We start from the raw sequence: 24,224 nt of genomic DNA on the forward strand, positions 1-24,224 counted from the left end.
GCTATGGCCCCAGATGAAGAGTCGGCTTAGAAAGGTTAAGTTAGTTGCCAAAGCCAAATGACCTCTGTGAAAGAGTCCATAGTAGGACTCTGGACTTTGGATTTGAGTCCATTTCTCTATCAACTGCAAGATGTTCTCTCTGGGTAAGTCTGGCAGTGGTCAGAACCATCACTTTGTGTTTCACGGGGCTTTGTAGTCAATGGTCACATAGGGTCATTTGATCTCTTTGCTGGGTTTGGTTGTTTTCAAGTTCATAGCTCTTTTATCAAGGGCCAATTCTAGAAAACTCAGAAACAAGGAAAAACCAGAAGCTTCTTTAAGAACTTCCTTACCTGAAATAGATACCACTTAATTGCAACATATTAGAGGATTTTGTTTATATAGGTTGCAACTCATTAACAAATAAGAATAATGAGCCCTAGATTGCCCTGGGTTGCAAATGGGGAAAGTAAGGCATAGAATATTGCCTGACTCTTCCACTAGTCATTTCTTCCTTTCCTATTCTAATCACTTCTGGTTATGTGACTTTCTGGGAGACAGAATGCACTGGTTCAGTGGAAAATATAGTGTAGCCAATGAAGCCAATAAGCCAATTAATGATGAAATTAATTGCTGTCAAAATGTAGGCCTCGGGGGGCGCCTGGGTGGCTCAGTCGTTAAGCGTCTGCCTTCGGCTCAGGTCATGATCCCAGGGTTCTGGGATCGAGCCCCACATCGGGCTCCCTACTCCGCGGGAAGCCTGCTTCTCCCTCTCCCACTCCCCCTGCTTGTGTTCCTTCTCTCGCTGTGTCTCTCTCTGTCAAATAAATAAATAAAATCTTTAAAAAAAAAAAAAATGTAGGCCTCGGACCTGTGGTTTGGTTATAAAATTTGAAGATGTATTAATTTCTTATTTTGAAAAGACACTAAATAAGCTGTTACTTCAGTGACTTCTTAAAAATGATTTATTTGGGAGGAAAACCTCAGTTTGGGAAAGCTCAGTTTTGGAATTTTCTTGTCTCTTGATTGAATGTATCCATAACTATGAAATAGTAAATTCAATATATGTTTGGTTGAGGGTATTCTTCTGTAAGTTTGTCAAAAAGTTCCTTACCCAGGTATGGCTGATTATTTATCCTTTTTCTGTACTCTTTATCTCTAATTATTTTTGATCCATTAGAAAACCTGTGCTTGCTGAGATCCATGTTACTGTCCACTCAAAAGCCAGGGAAATAGAACACTCAGGTTGTAGAGTAGCATGCCATAGGTTAAGAAACAACAGAATTGAGATGTCTGTCTGAATCCTGGGCAACTACTAGGTTGTTAAAGATTCTCTAGCCACTAATTTGGAAACGCATCATTTTCCTCTTTATGAAATAAGAATGAGATTCTTCTTGAAGAAGTCATAAAGATAAACAATTCAGCCCTCTTTAGGACTGTAAGTTCATGGCAAGGAAGTGATTGAAAAAGACATCAGTTTCACAAATTTTATACAAATAAATATCATAAAAAATCCTGCTCAAAGAATAAGCTTCTCAAGAGGGAATATATGTTCTTTATTTTTTCCTCCTTTCTTATAATATGATGTGTATGGACTCACTCGGAGTAATTCCAGGAAAACTTTTCCCCAAAAATCCCCCTTGAGTGTTTGAACCGTTAAATATTACAGGGCTATGCCGCCTCCCCCCATCATATTATTCATGAATGGTAGTTCTTTTCTTCTGAGAGGCCCAGGGACATTGTCCCCTGTGAAATGCTATTGCATCCAGAGAAACCTACCTCAAGGTAAAAGTGTGATTTTGGTGGTAGTAAAAGGCTGGGAGGCAAAGTAGACAGCACTGTAGAGTCAGAATACTAATTTATAATTTTAGCTTTACTCCTTAATTTTGTCACATTGGTCAAGTCATGTAATCCCTCGGAACTCTATTCCTTCACCTGTAATATGAGATAATAAGGTCTATCTCCCCATTCTGTTGTGACAGTTGAGCAAAGTTATGTTTGAAAGAATTTTCACATGGGGGGTACTTAGTAAGGATGTGTGGAATTAGCTGGAATAATAATTGCTGTGACAAGTTCTGTCTAAAGGCTATCAGGGAATTTTCAAAATCATAAAGGTGAATTTCCCAAACTCTATTCTGTGGAATGTGACCATGCCTTTAGTTGTTAATAGGCTTTACATAAAAATAAAGAATTTCATAGTCAAATAAGCTTGATGGGATCCTATGGTAGAGTCACAAAATGCACATTAGTATGCTAAATCATTAAAAGTCCTATGATTTTTAAAAAACAAAATCCTTTTTTATCCCAGTGTTTAGCGAACTTCTTTTTTGATAAACACATTCTCACAGAACATTTACTTCCAGAACATATTTTGGATGATGCTATCACAGATTCTTAGAACTTTAAGAGGTGATAGAAATTACCTAGTTGAAACACCACTCCATTTTCTTTTATGGATGAGGATGTTGGATTTCACAAAGGTTGAGGAAATTATCTAAGATCTTACCACTAATTAATGGCAGGCTCAAGATCGTAATAGATCAATGTTCTTTTCACTATACTATCTGCTATGGATCTAGATTATCTCTCCCTTGGCTCACCATAAACCACTCATCAAGGGTCTTTGGAACAACGATCTACATCCGTTCCCCTACACATAAATCCCCTTCCCTTCTTTAATGAGATCCTCAACATTTGAGCCCAATGATCCACCCCCCGTTTCCATTTGCACATGTAGAATCAATGGCTTGCCCATGCTGAGTGGAGAATTGGCTAATTTAAATACCAGTTCATTCAACTAGATTCATTGTATCTCAACTCTCCTGGGCAAATGTTTATTGAGCCCCTGTTAATATAGTAGTGCTACAAGAGATCCAAAACTGAGAAAGATCTAGTCCTTCAGAGATCTTAACCAAAAAAAAAAAAAAAAAAAAGTTCAGAGGCTTTGGGCAGTTTTAGGAGATCCTTAGTGATCTGTAGCAAAACTGTTAGGCTTAGAAATGAATATTTCTTGTATATATGTGGATGGAGATTGATATCTATAAGTAATGCCAGAAAATATGCCCTATAGCAAAATACACAAAAATACTACAATTTTAGACTAAATATCTTTGCTTACAGTAATTACCATATTCTGCCTCCTTGCTCTGATTTTTGTGCTCTATCTTCTCAAATAGACTTTAGACACTTCTTGAGATTAAGGGCTTTGTCTAAACACACCTTCACATAAAGAGGTTTTAAGATATACTTGCTTTTTATATTATATGGAGTTCAAGTGCATTGTTAAAGTCAAATCTGCAGGGGTAGAGGAGAAAGGGAAGGCTTCAAGCTGAAAACTGGCACCATTCATGAGAAAAATGGATTAATTAAACCCAATGTAGGTGTCTCCTCTTCAAAACACACTTCATGACCCTTTGAATGACAACTCTGAGCACATTTGTTGTTTGGATTAACAATATAAACCTTAGATCTGAATAAATAACTTGCTGTTATCCAAATGACTTTTTTTTTTTTACTATTCTATTTTTTATTCAAAAATAATTTCTGAAGTAACGTGCTTTTCTGATACAGAAGTAAAAGCTGCTGTATTGCATATGACAGATGCATTTACCTTTGCTAAGAAGCGGAGTTCCTCACTTATGGGCACAGATGCCTGTCTTAAAGTTACTTTTCAACTCCAAATGGCCACATGCTGGAACAAGGATTCATTGTTTACTGAAAGGAGGTTTTCTAGCACTCAGATCCTGATACAAGCATGGAATAACATATCTAGAGCAGGGTATGCAATCAACCATTTTGCTAAACATATAAGCAAACAATTTCATGGGTAATCTCATCATTGCCTATTGGAGAAGACTATAATGGTTCCCAATGCTCATCCATCCAATTCCTTAAGTCCACTCTCCTTGGCCTGTCCATCGATCCACTAAAAAGCATTTATTTAAAAATAGTCTTTGGGAAGTACTTTGAAAAAAATTATTTTTAACTTAAAACTGATGTGTTACACACTGAAGATTAAATATATATTTTGTATTTCAGTAACTATTGGGACCATCAAAAATGTCTGGTTATTGGGTCATACTGAGGCAATTATCAGATAAGAAGTAGGGAAGATAAAAACAGTAGAAGACAACTAACAGAAAGAAGGGAACAAAGAGAGATCAGCTTCAGAAAACATTAGAATTAGGGGCACCTGGGTGGCTCAGTCATTAAGCGTCTGCCTTCGGCTCAGGTCATGATCCCGGGGTCCTGGGATCGAGCCCCGCATCGGGCTCCCTGCTCAGTGGGGAGCCTACTTTCCCTCTCCCACTCCCCCTGCTTGTGTTCCTTCTCTCGCTTTGTCTCTCTCTGTCAAATAAATAAAATCTTTAAAAAAAAAAAAAGAGAAAACATTAGAATTAAGAAAAAGGTTGCTCTAAAAGGTAAGAAAGAATCCTACCAGTGAATATGAAAAAGATAGGTAAGATATTATGCCTTTTGGGAACTAGAACATTTGTAAGTATTCAAGCTTTGTCTATCAGTGCCTCTTCTACCTCTTGAATTTTTGCTCTAAACGCGTCTTCTCTGACTCAAAGATCATAGCTCAGTTAGTTGACAGAAGTATGTGTTTCTTAAAAACATTTTTCTCATTCTATGATACACGCTTTAAATTCAAACATAAGCTTTATTCTCTTTTGTATTTATGGCAACATTCACTCTATTGCTGGTATCCAGCAGATCCTTAACAAGTTTTTTGTCTTATTCTTCATCTCCACTATTGAAATAAAACTAAATAAGGAAGTGATGCTAGATTTCCCCCTCTCCACCATGTAAGGATACACCTACAAGGAAGCCACATACAAATCAGGAAGCATTTCTCACCAGAGTGAAATCTGCCAGCACCTCAGTCTTACCCTTAGCCTTTAGATTGGTGAGAAATAAGCATTTGTTGTTTAAGCTAACCGGTCTATGATATTGTAGCAACCAGAACTGACTGAAACAGTAATATTGTTCTTAAGTCTTGGATTTCCAATATTAAAGAGCTAGACATCTTAGCAGCCGGGCTCACTGAAACAACCTGCATTCCTTTCTTAGTTATAGTGTTCCTGAAACATCATCATTTTGTGTTTTCCACTCTGTTCTATAGAATTCTGGAATTCCTAAGATAGTGTGGCTTGTGCCATTAAATCATATCTGTGTTAAATAGTCAAAAAACCCTTCATTACAGCCCCAAAATATTATACCCAACATATCGAGGGTGATTATGAATTGTCAAGCTTATGAGTTTTCAAAGGGTGCCCTTATAAGTTTAATTAAGCAAGGCATTCTATTAATCATTTCTAATTACTCATGCAAATCACATACACTCTGGCCCGTGGTTTAATAGCCTGATTTGATCCCAAACACAGCCGATGTCTGTGACCCAATGGGTATTTCAATGAACGTGTCTTCGCTGATCTTGTTACTCTTTCTAGATATGATAATTGTCAGAAAACTATAGCTTGATTTGTTAGGCATTACAAGTATTTTAATTGCTGAATTAAGAGACAAAGGTAAAAGAATGCAAGAAAAGGTTGTGTTGTTCCATGTAGCACACACCTGTCCGTCTGGCTGCATGTACACTGCCCAGGGTACTGATCCAGACCCGATGCAACTTCTTATCTGTCCACTCCAAATACGATACTGATGAAAAGATGTTATCCTGAGTTTAGTTTCAGCATTTACTGAAGTAAGTAAGACACATAGAAGAATACCAAACTTGTTTAATTTGACTTCAGATTTCTTCTTTATACCAGTTGGTTCATAACTCAAATATGATGTTAAAAGATGCAGCCTCTTCACCCATCCCCACTCCAAATTGCTGGAAAAAATCCATAATGGCAAAAAAAAAATATATGGATTCATTTCCAAATAAATTTATAATTTATCATCTACACATTTTGAGAACTAGGGAGTGGGACTTACTATTTTCTCACTTTAAAGATGATGCTTGAGGGATGCCTGGGTGGCTCAGTTGTTTGAGCGTCTGGCTCTTGGTTTGGGCTCAGGTCATGATCTCCTGGTCAGGAGATCAAGTCCTGCTCAGCAGGAGTCTGCTTCTCTCTCAGCACAAACCACCTCCCCCAACCCCACTGGCAATCTCTCTCTCAATTTTTTTGTTTTCAAAGGTGAAGTTGGTGAACATACAGATTCAAGGTTTGCTTTGTAATGACTCCACAACCTCCTAGGGTGTTTACCCTGTAGGTTAAAATCTTTGTACCTTCTCTGATCTATGGCAGATTTAGGTTTTGTTTTTTGTTTTTTTTAAACATTCTTACTTATGTAGAAATATTGAAACCTCTAGTACACCAAAGAAAAATGAAATGTCTCCATCCCTCCTCCTCCCACACAAAGTGAAACTTCCTCCAAATCTATGTAGCCAGTCCAGACAAGCCTGAGATGCCAATCACAACTGCAATCTCCCTTCCCCCACCCCTTCTCTCCCCTGAATGCTTCTACTTTATAATCTCAGTCTCAGTGTCTCCTCTGGACACCCTCACCATCAAAATCTGCTGTCACAAAAAGTCTTGCTAAATCAATTTGTACTAAAGTATAAAGGACAGATAAGGTTATATTTGCATTTGAATAGAGATCATTGTGTTTCACTAAAGGGATTAAGCTCTGACCTGGAATTTTAGGCATCAGCAAATATATGATAAGAGTGCCCATTCAAAGAAATTTAGCCTTCCTAGTTCCCATGAAATCATACTAACTGTGTAATCACTTATTCACCCATCAGAGAAACAGTGTGACCTAGTGGTTAAGGGCCTAGGTTCTGGGGCCAGACTGCTTGAGTTTAAATTTGATCTCAGGCACTTTCTTCCCTATGTGACTTTTGGCATGTTTTTCCCTGTGCTTCAGTTACTCCATCTATGAAAAGGGGATGGAGATAATAGAATCTACCTTGTACAGTTGTAGGTTGTAAAAATCCATGTGCGTGGGGAGTGCTTAGAAAATGCCACATACGTTGTTAGTGCTTTGTATGTATTTGATTTTAAAAAAAAATTGCTAGTAAGGTTGGCCTTGAATCTTTGTGGTGTTTCTGTCAGCAGCAAGGTATAACCCTGAGGCTGTCTTACTTATTGCTGGGGACTAGATTGTGCAGTAGTACAAGCAATTAGGGTAGATTAGGCAAACAAGTTAGAATGATACTCTTTAAAGTATGCCCCAATTGGAAGGACATCCAAAAAAGAAGGGCAAATGTCAAGGTGGGGGGACAATAATTTTCCTGAAATATGGCTTAAAACATTATCTTAAACCGTAGTTCTTTCTGACCATGAATAAATACTGCAGAACAGTTTAATGGGTGTTAATATTGTGCTCTCTAAACTCACAGTTTCTGCCTTCTTGTCTTTTTATTTTCCCATCCCCCCTTTTATTTCCCTCTTATATTCATTCCACAAATATTATAAGAATATTATTATTCTTATAAGTAAGAACACATTGGTTGGGGATGGGTGGTAGATAAAGAGCTCAGTTTTAGACACTTGAGTTTGAGTTGCCAGTTGAACAGCAACTTGAGTATGTCCAGCCAGGGAGGAATTCAGGGATCTGAGCCCAAGAGCAGATATATGCTCAAGATAGAAAAGATATTCATCAATGTGTAAATGGGAATAAGAGATAGGCTGTACCATTAGAAAGCATGTAGATTAAAGGAAAGATCTGAGGGAAGATTATAGAAAAAGGCTAGGGAAGGTAGAGGAGGAAACAATGAAGAAAAGTAAGATAAGATTTTTAAAAAGTAGGCCAGGACAGGAACCCAACATGCCTGTTTCAGGGAAAGAAAAGAACTGTATTTCTGAAAGAAATGTAAAGGTTGAAGCTTTTTCTGGTAAGACAAGGACTAAACTGTCCATGGGATTTTCACTGAAGTTGTCTTGAGGACTTTTGCCAAAATGGTTTCAAGAAGTGGTAGAAACGAAAGCCAGATTTCAGTGAGCTAAGCAGTGAATAGCAGGTTAGGAAGTAGAGAGGGCTGGCTCTGCTGAGAAAGACAGAGAAAAGCAGATAGCTTGAAAGCCTTAATAATGTGGGTGAATATGGCATTTAATTCGGCATTATTCTCTCAAAGGTCTGCTGCTTCTCTTCTCTTTTTTTTTTTTTTTGTTAAAGATTTTATTTATTTATTTGAGAGAGAGAGAGTGAGAATGAGCAGGGAGAGCAGCAGAGGGAGAGGGAGAAGCAGGCTCCTCGCTGATCAGGGAGCCCGATATGGGGCTCCATCCCAGGATGCTGGGATCATGACCTGAGCCGAAGGCAGGTGCTTGACTGACGGAGCCACCCCGGTGCCCCTGCTTCTTCTCTTTTCTAAGGCTGAAATTCCAGCAGTCCGACTCCACCTTCCCAAATCTTAGTTCTACAGACATCTTCTCCCAGGAGAGACTTAGAGACAAGTAGTATGAAACAATTGCCTCTATGTAGAGGCCAAATTTATCTGTGAATAAGGACATCCAGGCAAAGACAACCGGCAATGTCAAGTCTCAGTTTTAGGAGTAGGATTATGATAGGATGTATGTAGATAGATGTCATCAAAAGAATAAATAATTGAAGTGGAAAGAGGAAATGGGTAACTTAGAGAATACACAGAAGAGGAAACACATACAGATCTTTATAGAAGGCTCCACATTTGGTGGGGATAAGAGGGAAGAGCCAGGTACAGAGACAGGGTGGGAGCAATCTGAGAGACAGGAGGACTAGAATAAGAGCACAACAACAGCCTGCAGAAGACAGTGTTTCAAACAAGGCATGAAGGACTCACAGAATACAGCAGCCAGCTCAAGGACAGATGTGTGAGAAAATCCATTTGTTTTCATGTTTTTTTATCTCTTTCTCATCTCCCCTTTCTCTATGGCTCTGTGTATGTATATATGCATATATGTATTATGTGTGTGTGTATATATGTATCAGCTTTATTGAGATATAAATCAATAGCATAGATCATAAAATTCACCCACTTAAACTGTATGATTCAGTGGTTTTTGAGTATATTCAGAGCGTTGTGCAACCATCACCAGTCTGTATGTGAGATTGTTGCTGCTGACCTTGGGAAAAGCAGTTTTAGGAGAATAAATAGGGGTGGGGCAGTTACCAAAGAATTAAGAAATAGTAAGGCCACAGACTGGGAAAAAATATCTGCAAAAGACACATTTGATAAAAGGGTGTTATCCAAAGTAAACAGAGAACTGTTAGAACTCAACAATAAGAAAACAAACAACCTGAGTAAAAAATGGGCAAAATATCTGACCAAACACTTCGCCAAAGAAGATTTACAGATGGCAAGTAAGTCAAATGATATGAAAAGATGCTCAATATCATATGTCATTAGGGAATTGCAGATTAAAGCAAAAATGAGATACCACTACATACCTATTAGAATGGCACAAATCCAAAACACTGACGACACAAAATACTGGTGAGGATGTGGAGCAACAGGAACCCTGATTCATTGCGGGTGGGAATGCAAAATGGTATAGTCACTTTGGAAGACAGTTTGGTAATTTTTTGTAAAACTCTTACAGTAAACATACTCTTACCATACGACCTAACAATTATGTCCCTTGGTATTTATTCACTTGAGATGAATACTTACATCCACACAGAGACCTGCATATGGATATTTATAGCAACTTTATTCATAGTTGCCAACACTTTGGAAGCAATCAAGATGCCCTTCAGTGTGTGATGGGTAAATAACCTTGGTACATCCAGATGATGGAATATTATTTAGCACTAAAAAGGAATGAGCTATCAAGCCATAGAAAGACATGCAGATGCATATGTGTAAGTGAAAGAAGCCAGGCTGAAAAGGCTACATACTGTGATTCCAACTATATCACATTCTAGAAAAAGCAAAGCTATGAAGACATTAAAGAGATTGGTGGTTTCCAGGGGCTAAAAGAGGTGGGAGAGATGATTGGCAGAGCACAGAGGGTTTTAAGGGAAGTGAAACTATTCTGTGTCATACTATAATGGTGGTTACATGCATTATACATTTGCCAAACCCAGTGTGACACATCAGGAGGGAACCCTAATTTAAACTGTAGACTTTAGGTGATAATGACATGTCAGTGTAGGTTCATCAGTTGGAACAAATGTACCACTTTGGTATGGGATGTTGATGGTGTTGATAGCTGTGCATTTGAGAGGCAGGGGGTATATAGGAAATCTCTGTGCCTTCTTCCATTTAATTTTTCTGTGAATCTAAAACAGCTTTGGGATTGTCTGAGTTCCTGCCTGTTTAAAAAAGGGAGACCAAGGAAGTCAGGTGTACTTCACGTTGTAGAAGGTGAGTCTGAAGTTGTACAAGATGGTGTTTGATGGAATGAGGCAACGAGAAAAGCAGGCAGAAGGGGAGTGAAGGAAAACACTTTGGCCTCGGAGACAGAAGTGAGGAAAGAGAGAATTGGTAAAAATGAACAAAAAAACAAACAAACAAAACCCCAAAACTTGGCTACTGAGAGGTTAGGAGGAGGAAATGGCTGCAGAGACATTTTGAGGAAAAGAGGAAGAAAGTAAGGAAGTTCATACTTCGTGACTTTGATTTCTCAGTAAAGCCAAGCCTCAAAATGCCCCAGGCTAGAGTAAATATTTGATAAAGGAGAGGTTTTTAAGTTCGGAGAGTTTGCTTCTCTGGTTAGCTTACTTGGGGGAAAAGTAAGTTTAGTGTCGACTGTGGTTTCTTTTATTATTGCTCTCCTTAAATTCTTCTATATCTCCACTGACACATGTGGCTACTGAGCCCTTGAAATGCGGCTAGTCCAAACTAAGCTGTTCTGTAAATGCTTTGAAATCTAGTCTGGGCTATTGATGGGCCACCTTGGTATTTGAAAACTAAATTCTTTATGTTCCAACAAAGAGTAGATATTCACAGCGACACTTCCGTAGTCCTCATCAGACATTGCCAAGGTGACTTCAGAATGGTGAGAAGAGACAGTCAAGCCTGGAGCAAAGTGTGGGATAAGGGTAACAGCAGCTATTCAGTGAGAACCTACACTAGGCTAGGATTGTGCTGTTTTACACACATTTAAAAACATACACAGTGAGTGATTTTCTAAGTTGGAGCCCTTGAACCTCTCTGAAAGCCAGTGTTTAATCTGTAAAGTGAAGCCTAAATTATCACTGACCAAATATCTATTAGTCCAAAAGACATAAAGCATAATAGATATTGCTACATATGCTAGATCATCTAGCTTAAGGCTCACAACTTCCTAGTTTACCTTTGAAGTGACTTCTCTGAGATTAATTGCCAAAGTCATGCAATTTATAAGTGCTCAGTGTGACTCAGTGTCCATCTTCTTTCCACAAGGCTACACCCTGAAGGTCAATGATCCCTCTTCTACATAATTGTCTTGAGGACAAAGTAAGCTTGAGATACATAGCATCTAGAATTGCACCTTATTCTCTCCTTGCTCATTTCCTATCTTTGGAGCATGACCAGTGCTCTTCTGTTCTCTCCTCCTCTCTTTGTGTCTCTTTTAAATGTTTGGTCTTCCTTTTCTCCCTCAACTCCCTCGCTGTTCACTTTTCCTCTCATTCAAGTTCCTCTTTTATGCCTCTCTTTCTGCTGTCTCCCCTGGGTACTCCCATTCTGTTCTAATATGACCTGTGTCTGGGCCCAATTTTTCCAGTTGTCCTCAAATTTTACTTTCTAGTAGGTCTGAGAGGGGTCTGCAGTATTTCTTATAAACATTTTTGAGCAAAACCAAATGCCAGTTGGAAGCAGGAGAGAAACTTGAATTAAACAAAAGACTTGGCAAACATTTTTTCAGAGTTAATTTAAATTATTTAGTGTCTTCCAGGGAAAGTGGCATTTTGTCAACATGTTTAAAAATATATATTCAAGGATGTTCTTATGTATCGGGACTAATATATTCTCTGTATCTTGCATTTTTATAGCATTTATTTGAATGCTTCCATAGATAATGTTTTCATTCCTTCTTTCTTTCACTTAAGACATGGGGAAAATATTATTTTAAAAATAGTCACTGTTAGATTTAATCATACTCCAGACACATCTTGGTTGTTTTGATGGGATTGTGACATTGTATATCACAAAACCAATCACTTTGTAAACTATCTTCATTTATATTTTACAGTTCTATGAACTTGATTATTAGTGTAAAGAGTATTCCTTTAAAAGCAAAAGTTTCCTGGGTCTACACTCAAACAAAGAAGTGAGATTTTTGCAAATACCTTTTTTTTTTAAAGAAAAGTATTTTATAGTCTCTGAGCTGTGAAATATGGGGCTCTCATTAGCTGCAAAGAGAGTTCCTTGTTACCACTCCAGCTGTTGACTGTTTACTGTGGAAGCTGGTACTAGCGGTAGGCAGAGAAAAATGCTCATTTAGTTAGAGCTTTCCAGGTGAAGATTTCTTTGAGGTTGATTTGAACATTTGCCTATTATGAGAAAAAGCTATGCATTATTCAGATCATAAAAAAAACTACAAGAATTCCCCCAAATTGTTCGGTGTTTTCTCAAATAAAATGAGTGCTAGTATTTAGAGGAAAATTTCATTACACTAATTAACTTTTAAACATCCATTAGCTAACACATTTTTTTCCTTTAAATGATAGATCCTAGGAAATCCCAAACCGAATTGTTTACAGATACATTTTGGTACATTAATTTGTGAGTATTTCACTTGTGACCAAAGGAAGTTGTTGCTTCCAGTTGTAGTTATTACATAATCTAATTTTTAAAATTTCCAGATCTTAAATTATCATAAAAACAGTTGTCTATATTCCAGTGGCCTCTGGGGACATATTTTTTTTTTGAATGGTAATATTTTCATAATGAGAGGTGGTATGCTGTCATGGTGAAAGCCCCAGCTGTCAGCTCTAAATAAAGCAAACCTAGATTCAAATCCTCGCTTGAGCACTTGAGAGCTAAACAACCTTAGCAAGTGGTCCAGCCTCTCTTAGTCTGTTTTTTTTTCACTTTTTATCCAAGGGCAAAGATCCTAGTGAATGGGTTGATTGAGTACTGCTAAGCACCTAAGTCATTAAATAATAACTTTATTCAGAAGTGGCACATCCAAGTATACTGTGTGGGTTTTTTTTTCTTCTCTGCATTTTCTAATTTTTTTTTTTACTGTTGGGAAGATATTGCTTTCTTAATCAATAAAAATAAAGATTATACAATACATTGACGAAGAGGCAATAGACCCTAAGGGATTCTTTTGAAAAGTGAGATAAAATAGTTAAAGGATATCAAGGGAAAGAATTATCTGGTCTGTGCCTATTCAGCACCATCCTCCTTGCCTTCTAGACTAAGCCTCTGGAAACAAATTCTGCTCTCCTCTGGCAAACTCCTGGGTTTTCCACTTGCATAGCCAAAAAGTGCAAGAGCCATGTTGTGAGATTTTCAATTTGATCATCTCACACGAGGGTACCAGTGTTTTCAGACTGGAAACAGCATGTTACTACACTTTGGCAATAATGCATTAAATACAGATGGGTTTGTTTTTGGCCAAATATGTATCATACAGCCAACAGCTGTTTAGCTATTGCCAACGGTCTGTTTAGTACACAGAGAATCTGTGAGTTTCTTTTTTGCTTAAAAAAAAATCTGGTGGATCAGGGGCGCCTGGGTGGCTCAGTTGGTTAAGCGACTGCCTTCGGCTCAGGTCATGATCCTGGAGTCCCGGGATCGAGTCCCGCATCGGGCTCCCTGCTCGGCAGGGAGTCTGCTTCTCCCTCTGACCCTCCTCTCTCTCATGCTCTCTGTCTCTCATTCTCTCTGTCTCAAATAAATAAATACATAAAATCTTTAAAAAAAAAAAAAAAATCTGGTGGATCAATGTAAAAGCCCCACAGAGGTGTCCAGCCTGCCACAAAACAGGAGACAGAAATTGCCAGCACACTGACAAAGGCCTGCAATGTTTTTTTTCTCCCAAATTATAAAACCTAATTTGTTATAATGAGTAAGATTAGCATGATTTTTAATATATCCAAGTTTTAATATAATTCTGGATCTTTCAATGGATAAGGAATATATTATAATCTCAGCAATGATAGAATCAATAAGAATATATGGTATTTTAGGGGTGCCTGGGTGGCTCAGTCAGTTGAGCGTCCGACTCTTGGTTTTGGCTCCGGTCCTGATCTCATTGTTGTGAGATGGAGCCCCACAGTGGGCTCTATGCTCAGCACAGAGTCTGGTTGAGATTCTCTCTCTCTTTGCCCTACCCCCCCCCACCCCCTGCTCATGTTCTCTCATTCAAATTAAAAAAAAAAATGTGGTATTTTTCACATTTTCTTGAAAAGTATGAAGCACTGGGGCACCTGGGTGGGTCAGTCAGTTAAGCCTCCAACTCTTGGTTTCAGCTCAGGTCATGATCTCAGGGTCATGAGATGGAGCCCCACACCAGGTTCTGTGCTCAGCGGGGAGTCTGCTTGAGAGTCTCTCTCCCTCTGCCCCTCCCACCCATGCACACACATGTGCTCTTTCCTCTCTCTCTCAAATACATAAATAAATATTTAAAAAAATAAAAATAAAAATAAAAGCATGAAGCACTGAAGAGTGTGCACAGCCTAAGGAACACAGATCCTCCCTGCCCCCTTCCTCAAGTTATGGAGAATTCATGGACATCAAGTATACTGTTTCTCATTACCTAGAACTTATTTTAATCTCTGTTACAGGCATCCAGATACTTAATAAAAAGGCCAGATCTATCACCTGAAAAGCAACACCAAACAACAGGATTCTAATTTATCAATTTCATGATTGTTATAATAGAGGACTGTCACAATATAAACAAGTAAAACATGATTTATTTTTATTATATGTGCTATCTATATATGTATGTATGTGTTTTATATATACCCCTCCCTTTCGTAAGCATTGCTTTGACACCCAAAGCAAATAAAACTATTTACATTTTACATTTTAGGGATACTGCCACCAGGTGGTAGTAAGGAAATATCATATTATAAGCTTTGAACCTTTTTTTTAACCCATGTAACCATGTATTTCTACACCTTCACACATATAGTTCTTTCAAAGAAATAGATAAATCTAAAATATTTTAAGCAGTCATCAAAAGTGAACCATCTTAAATCAGTTTAAACTCATAAGGGAGAATTAGCTTTTAAATACATGAAGGAGTAATCCAGATTTTGTGGGTCCTGAAGTTTATAACTGGGATCTCTTAAGAATACAAAATGTCACATACAAAATTATTTATGAAATGGAATATTTATCTAAAATTAGAAATCAGGGGCGCCTGGGTGGCTGGGTTGGTTAAGCGTCTGTCTTCAGCTCAGGTCATGATCCCAGGGTTCTGGGATTGAGCCCCACATTGGGCTCCCTGTTCGTGGGAAGCCTGCTTCTCCCTCTCCTCTCTGTTCTTGCTCTCTCTCGGTATCTCTCTCTCTCAAATAAATAAATAAAATCTTTAAAAAAATAAAAAAAGAAAATTAGAAATCAAATAACCATAGTTTGCTTAAGACTTGGAGATCCATGTCTCTTATTTCTGAAATCTCTATAGGCATTTTCCCCAAAATACTCCTTAAGAAATAACCTCCTGTTTGCAATTTGGCCTCTCTACTCCTCTCCACTCATTTAAAAGCACTGTGCAACTCTCAGAACTCACTGGGGTCTATACAAGGGAGGAACTAGAAGCTGGTTTTTTATTAGCTTTATGATACATCCATCAGAAGATGAGATTTAGGTATTTCTCAGCACCTGTTGGCAGGTGTGAGGCTGATGTGTAAAATGAGAAGAGGCAACTCCACAGTTCCTGCAACTCCGAAATACTATTGTTACTTTCTAGCTAACCCTTAAGTGTTGTTGTAATTATGTATAGTTGTCCTATAGTATCATAGTGTTGAAGGTTCTCTGGTAATTATTCCTTTGTTCCAGAGCTCTGGACATTTCAGTACCTCTTACTGGACAGTGTTCTTAGAGACTCCTTCATTTTGCTTTCTGGCCAGAGAGGATGCCTTCTCTTTTCAAAACAATGGGTTATCAACTAAATTGCCTGGTTCTTGCCTAAGTACTAAGGAAAGCTTCTGAAAGAACATGCAGTGGGATAAGGAGTATTGAAGAGGGAGCAAGGGTTAGAAACCACAACCCAGAATTTTCTGGAAAATCCAAGTCTGCACCTGTTTCTGATTAATGGTGTTTTCTCCTGTTAAAAATCTTAAATGAATGCTATATTTTGTTGGTTAGGCAACTTACATGATCTTGGCAAATGTTCTCAACTCTGGTTTAGGTTATGGTACTCCTTATATAAGCAGAGACACTTAAAAATGCCCCAGTGGAAGAAAAACTGGAAATAAACTACTTATTTAAACCTGGGGTTTTAAGATCCTTGATTTTGTTATTAGACCCTTTCTCCCTCCCGTTCTTCCTTTCTTTGGCTTCTTCCTGTCCTAGTCTACCCCCTGGATAGGTGCTCCCTTGGGATTATCTAGTGGGACCCCTCCTAAGTTATGTGTATTTCTAACACATGAATTTGGACTAGGTGCTTATCTTTTCAGGACCCCATTGTAAACAGATAGTAGATGGTGAAAACCCATCTTGTTGACTTCAATCAGCACAGATTTCTGGAAGGCACAGAGAGGGCCAAAAGTGCCAAACAAAAGCCCAACATACTCTTTTCTGTTTAAAATTGATATTGAATATTTGATTTTTTTTGAAGTAGAAATTAATGAGGAAAATAATAAATTTCCAAATCTTTTTTTTTTTCACTTAAAGGCAAGGTTAGCAAATACAATTTGCATGTAAATCAACATTTACTTGACACATGCACTTCTCCTGGCTTGCATAAACTGTGACACAAAAAAGATGAAAGACACAAGATGCATATAAAAATCTTTAAAAGGTAATTGGCAGATACTTGCAATAAATATTTATTAAGCACAGAAATGTCCCTTTCTTGTTTTGTGCCACTGTGATTCCTGCTTCATCTCTGTCTTCTTCCTACTTTCTCATTAAATATGACTTTTCCTTTAGGATGGTATTCAGACAACATTCTGATGGTAGAGAAGGGAGGATGAAGGAGCCTTAGGAAAGAGGCTGGGTTTTTGTTGTTGTATGTATGTATGTATTCATTTTGGTAAGCTGCTTTTTGAAGCTATAGAAAAAATCTGGGACAAAGCCGAATACCTGATAAATTGAAAAGGGGAGAAGAACACAAATTAGAAGATGAGCTAATATCAGATTGGCTTTGCTGCTCCTCACCTCCTACCACCTTTTAAATTATCCCCATGTTGTTTGTTTTGCTGCCATTCCTTAAATTCTAAGAGCCTCTCTCTTCGAATGCTGTGCAAAGACTATTACATCAAGAGGGAAATCAGGCCTTAGGTTTGCTGGCCTATTTGAGGTGAAGGAGAAAACCAAGTTGAAGGGTACTTTTCGTTCCATGGCTTTTTGGCCTGATGGTTGTTGTCCAACCATAATACTTCAATGACTCACTGAATTGTAAGCTCCACCAAAATCCTACAAGCCCTTTGCCAAGTTGCCTTGAAAAAAAAACCTGTTTTTTTTTTTGTCTCTAACTCATTACCTTTATACATTCTTTTTTCCCCATCTCCTGTTCCATTAGCTGTCTTTTATCATGACATTCCTTGTCATGACTAACCCATGCCACAGATTTAAAAATGCTCTCTTGGGGCACCTGGGTGGCTCAGTTGGTTGGGCGACTGCCTTCGGCTCAGGTCATGATCCCAGAGTCCTGGGGTCGAGTCCCACATCGCGCTCCCTGCTCGGTGGAGAGCCTGCTTCTCCCTCTGACCCTCTCCCCTCTCATGCTGTTTCTCTCTCTCTCTCTCAAATAAATAAATAAAATCTAAAAAAAAAATAAAAATGCTCTGTTATTTTTAATTATGACTTTTGATAGATTCTTTTAAACAGAATTATTCTAAAATTAAAATCTCTTCTCACCTCATTCATGCAGTCTCTTTCAACTATTAAATTGGGAAAGAAGTTCCTATTGGCCAAAATTTCATCTTGCCAAATACAGATAATTACATCTCTCTTTCTCTTCTCAATCCACATAAAATGCAATGTAAATGAAATATAATTTCTACGTGTAATTAATAACCCACTGTCAATACAGACGGCACTGCTGCTTATCAACTAAGTTTATGTCCTATTCTAAATCCTTTGTTGTCATTTCAACGATCATCACAGCATCTGCCCCAGGAATAGATTCCATATCAAGAAACTACTTTTTGCTCATCCATAAGAAGCAACTCCTCATCCATTAAAGTTTTATCATGAAATAGCAGCAATTCAGTCCCATCTTCAGGCTCCACTTCTGATTCTAGTTCTCTTTCTTTGTCCACAACTTCTATAGTTATTTCCTCCACTCAAGTCTTGAACCTTCAAAGTCATCCATGAGGGCTGGAATCAACTTCTTCCAAACTTCTGTTAATATTGTTATTTTGACCTCTTTCTACAAATCATTAATGTTTTTAATGGCATCTAGAATGGTGAATCCTCTCCAGAAAGTTTACAGTTGAATTTGACCAGATCATCAGAGGAATCACTGTCTATGGCATGTACAGACTTAGGAAATATATTTCTTAAATAATAAGACTTGAAAGTTGAAATTACTCCCATCCATGGGCTGCAGAATGGATGTTACATTGGCAGACATTAAAACGTTAATCTCATTTTACATCTCCATAAGAGCTCTTGGATGATCAGGTTCATTGTCAATGAACAGTAATATTTTGAAAGGAATCTTGTTTTCTGAGCAGTAGGTGCCAACAGTAGGCTTAAAATATTCAGTAAACCATATTGTAAACAGATGTGCTCTCCTCTGGAGTTTTTTGTTCCATTTATAGAGAATACACAGAATAGATTTAGCATAATTCTTAAGGGCTGTAGGATTGTCAGAATGGTCAGGGAGCACTGGCTTCAACTTCAAGTCATCAGCTGCCTTAGCCCCTAAAAAGAAAGTCAGCCTGTCCCTTGAAGGTTTGAAGCTGGGCATTGACTTCTCTAGCTGTGATACCATCTTCTTCCAATAGATGGCTGTTTGGTCTATATTGAAAATCTGTTGTTCAGTGTAGCCACCTTCATGAATTATCTGAGCTAGATCTTCTGGATAACTTGCTGCAGCTTCTACATCAGTACCTGCTGCTTCACCTTATACTTTTATGTTATGGAGATGGCTTCTTCGTTAAACCTCATAAACCAACTTCTGCTAGCTTCCAACTTTTCTTCTGCAGCCTCCTCACCTCTCTCAGCATTCATAGAATTGAAGAGAGTTAGGGCCCTGCTCTGGCTTTGGCTTAAGGGAATGTTGTAGCTGGTTTGATCTATCCAGACCACTGATACTTTCTCCATATCAGCAATAAGGCTGTTTCACTTTCTTATCATCTGTGTGTTCATTGGAGTAGCACTTTTAATTTCCTTCAAGAATTTTCCTTTGCATTTGTAACTGGGCTGTATGGCTCGAGGCCTACCTTTCAACCTATCTCAACTTTCGACATGCCTTCCTCATGAAGCTTAATCATTTCTAGCTTTTTATTAACAGTGAAAGACAATACAACTCTTTCTTTCACTTGAACACTTAGAGGCTATTGTAAGTTTATTAAGTGACCTAATTTCAGTATTGTTGTGTCTTAGGGAATAGGGTGGCCTGAGGAGAGAGAGAGAGAGAGATGGAGTTATGCCAGTCAGTGAACAGTCAGAACACACACACATCTGTTGATTAAATTCACTGTCTTATAATGATTTGATTCCTGGCACCACAAAACAATTAAAATAGTAACATCAAAGATCACTGATCATGGGTCACCATAGCAAATGTAATAATAATGAAAAAAGTTTGAAATATAGTGAGAATTACTAAAATGTGACACAGAGACAAGAAGTGAGTGAATGCTTTTCTGAAAAGAGGTGCCAATAGACTTGCTCGATGCAGGATTGCCACAAACCTTCATTTTTAAAAGGTGCAATATCTGCAAAGTACAATAAAGCAAAGTGCAAGAAAATGAGGTATGCCTGTATCTGAGAAGGCATTTATGCAATGAAGAGCACAGTTTTAAAAAATGTACTACTTTCTCATTTCATATTCCATATCAATTTTTAAAAAGGCAGTGGTACATTTTAAATGAATCAAAATGTATTATGAATTGAAACCATCCAGGCTTCTCTGGAGATCCATGGAAATGCACTGAAATATCATAGAAACAAGGCTGTAAATCCCTGGTCTACATGTGTGGAAGAAGACTGTTCTAGCTAAATCAGGGTACACTGTCCACTTGGCACCTGGTAGTTTGAAGTGCCAGTTATGTAAAGAATCTTAACTGTGCTAATTTGATCCAACACAATGGCTTCAATACTTCAAAACAATGATGTCAGTGCTTCTTGGAAGTGGTCAGCTGCCGTGCAAGTCGTTAAATTCTACTCTTCGTGTCAAACTGGCCTGTTTCAGACCTGTACAAATCCCAAAAGACCTGTGTTGATCTCGTTTGGAAGTACCACCTACTGAGTCTCAGTGTGCTTTAATGAGGTATTTACAGGGGACCCCTACCCCTTCCCAGTCTTAAAGTACATACTTTTTACAAATAGAGTCCATTTCAATTGCCACTGGAATGTTTACCTTTAATATCTCTATAAGGATTAAAACAAACACTCCTGATTAATGTTAACTTACTTTAGGCATTTACTGCAGGCCTATCAGACATCCCCATTATGGTTTGTATGTGAACAGTACTTAATGTGGAAATTACTTTTTAAAAAATTGACAAGGAGATGGAATAACTCATTTCAACATTTCCACAGGTCTCACCTTTTGGAAAGCTTATTACTGAATCAGGGAATGTGAAATTATATGTTCAAAACTCTAAGCTGCCAAAAATACAGTGTTGCACTTTAGAATACTAAAAGATTTCACTCACTTTATATTGCATAATTTATAAAATGTAAATTAAAGTCCTATTGAAAATGGCATTGTAAAAGGATGCTATCAAGTAATTCTTAATAGATTTCCCACCATTTCACAGTACCGCTGGACACTTGAACAATAATAAGTGTCCCAGCAGCTGAATCTTCACATTTCCAGCAAACTTTAATTTGTGTCTTTTGTATTTCTTTTAAACCCATGGCTTATGGTACATTGGCTTTATTTAGTTTGGGTGTAGATTCATTAACTCAGGTGATGGGAAAGAGGACAAGTTAACAAGCCCTATTCTTCCAAAAGCCAGTTATATTTGCCAAGTCTTTTGCTTTTGTATCTTGTAAGAGCTTCTCCATGTGTCTACTTCCATCTGTCACACTGCCACGACGGACTACAGGCCACCTTCCTCTCTGAAACAGGCTACTGTAACTGACACCCAACTGGATTCTCTGTACTTAGTCTTTTCTCTCTCCATCTATTTTTCACACATTAGAGAGATCATTTAAAAGCAAATATGATCATCTTGTTACTCCCCTCTTAAATCCTTTCAGAGGTAGCTCCTCTTTATTCTAAGATCCCACCTCCCTAATATTACTGGAGCATGTTATTTTTTTTTTTTTAAAGCTCATTCCTTTCATTGTATATGCATGTGACTATTGGTCATGTGACTATTACTCTTCTCATCAGTATGTGGGGTCTAATCTGTATCCCTTGAATATGAGCAGAATGTGTGAGATCCTTTGAGCAAAAGAATGTGGTAGGATGGTGTTGTGGGCCATCTGAGCCTAGGCATCAAGAGGCCTTGAAGCTTTTGTTTTTACCCTCAGAATCTTAGGATTCTGCCCCAGAAACCACCATGTGAAGAAACCTAGTCTGGCCCTGCTGAGGATGGGAGGCCATAGGAAGCAAAGACAAGCCTTCCCAGCTGAAACTCCCTAAACCAACCAGCCAACGGCCAGCACTGACTATTTTGTTAAGAATAATGTATGTAGTATGCATTTTACCATAATTTTAAAGATGAGGAAACCAAGGGAGGTTACAACCAGCTCGAGATCAGACATCAAGTGTTAGAGCCAAGATTTTAAATCCAGACCCCTTTACTCACATCACCAATTTTTACCCACTCTGCTACAAATTCATTTTAAATCTCTACATAACACATTGCAGACTGTTTTTCTTCTACTTAATTATGTCTATCTGTGTGGCTTTTTTATTGATATTTAACCCAACTATGTCAAAGTGATCTCACAGCCTAAGACACATAACAGATCATATACCACTTACCATGACAGTTCCCAGACATTTAAGTGCTGAATAATGGTATCTATTATTCCTATGTAAATAGTGAATCTAAAATACTTTGAGAATGAATTTTATTTTTCCAAATAGTCAAAAGTCATTTCAGAACTAAGAAGAGTGACCTTCAATTCCATTTGACCTCAGTAACAAATTAGACAGGCAAAGTAAGAAAACAGCCGTTTTCATGTGGCTCAGGGCCTGGGTTTGAAAGTCATTCCCTGCAGGTTTTGACAGCAGTATGACCAATATAGCACAAGTGAATACCCACAAAGTGCAACACTCACATGGAAGTATAAATTCTGGCATGGCTGTGAAAATATCAGTCTTTTTTTATAGTCAAACCTCACATACATAAAGTCATATGAACTTTGCTTAATTAACAAAAATATGGATGATAACTATGGTTTTTCGTATTTTGTATATTGATAAGTCCATAGGGTGTGCTGAGTTGGACTGTCATACTGCTCAGGAGTCATTCAAAGGTGAAGCAGGTTGAAGGTCAAAGATTTTTACATCTTTAGACTCTAGCATTTCCTTTTGAACTTTTGCCAGGCCCTGACTCCTCCAGGAAAGGTGGAGGCAGTTTGCTATTTGTGAGGGGGTGACCAGTAAAGACTATTTTTTTCTTTGTTTATTTTACATATGAGGGGAGAAATCTATTTCTGAAATGATCTGTTTCTTTACAGAAAAGAGTCCAAAGTCCTTGATACGGCATTCAAAGCCTTTGTGATTGATTTTCAGGCTACTGTCTGGATATCTTCCTAACACACTCTGCATTTTCTTACTTTGATGCTTTCTCTGTACCTGGCATGTGCATTTCACATTTCTATTCTCCTCACCTTGTTTATTCTCTCTTTTTTTAAAAGATTTATTTATTTATTAGAGAAGGAGAATGAGAATGCAAGTGGGGGGAGGGGCAGAAGGAGAAACAGAGAGAGAATCTGAAGCAGATTTCCCCACTGAGTGCAGAGCCGTCCTGGGGCTCAATCTCAGGACACTGAGATCATGACGTGAGCTGAAACCAAGGGTCAGACCCTTACTGACAGAGCTACCCAGGTGGCTATTCTCTTCTTTTTGAAAATTGTTGACATCCATCAAATCATATGATATCTTCCCCAGGAACCCTATACAATATCCTTAGTAAAAAAAAAAAACTTCTCTTAGGTTTTCCAAGAAAACTGTGTTATATGAGGATCTATGGATCAAAATATAACATAGTCTGTTGTAATAACATTTGGAGAAAATAATAGGGACTACATCAAAGGCTCATTTGGGGGATTAAGTGAGTTATTCTACGTAAAGCACTTTGAAGACTTGCATGTATTTAATAAACATAACCACTATATAAATGTTGGCCATTGCATTTACAATTGCTAAAAAATAACATAGAAGTAGTCGTAGGGGGCACCTGGGTGGCTCAGTTGGTTAAGCGACTGCCTTCGGCTCAGGTCATGATCCTGGAGTCCCGGGATCGAGTCCCGCATCGGGCTCCCTGCTCAGCAGGGGGGTCTGCTTCTCCCTCTGACCCTCTTCCCTCTCGTGCTCTCTGTCTCTCATTCTCTCTCTCAAATAAATAAATAAAATCTTAAAAAAAAAAAAAGAAGTAGTCATAGGGATGGTTGCACAATTTTATAAGTAGAGTATGACAGTGGCATTGAGCTATCAGTAACTCTATGTAGTTTCAAAGTAAAAGGAAAGAGAGAATGGTACAGAGTGATCACACACTGGATTTGCATGTGTATTCAGTTGCCTAAATGCAAAGTCTAAGACAACCGATCAATGAAGTATATCTAACCAAGAATAAAATGGAGCCACCAAGACTCAGCTAACCTTATAGTGTTGTCACCTCAGGTTAAAAAAAATAAATAAATAATTACACTGAAGGATGGGGGAAATTAGCTTACCTCCTAGGCCTTTGTCTTATTGAGGTAATCAGTTAAATTATCAGATTAACTGATTAAAATCTCTCTTCCCCATGTCAATCCAGAAATCAACTTTGTTGTAAGAACTGATGATTAAAAAAAGGAAGTAAAAGGAGCCCCCCCTCCCCCCACCCAGCCCGCTGCGCTA

Source organism: Leptonychotes weddellii, chromosome 1 (genome assembly GCF_054177405.1).
Source record: "Leptonychotes weddellii isolate Sample4059 chromosome 1, ASM5417740v2, whole genome shotgun sequence".
Lineage (NCBI taxonomy): Eukaryota > Metazoa > Chordata > Mammalia > Carnivora > Phocidae > Leptonychotes > Leptonychotes weddellii.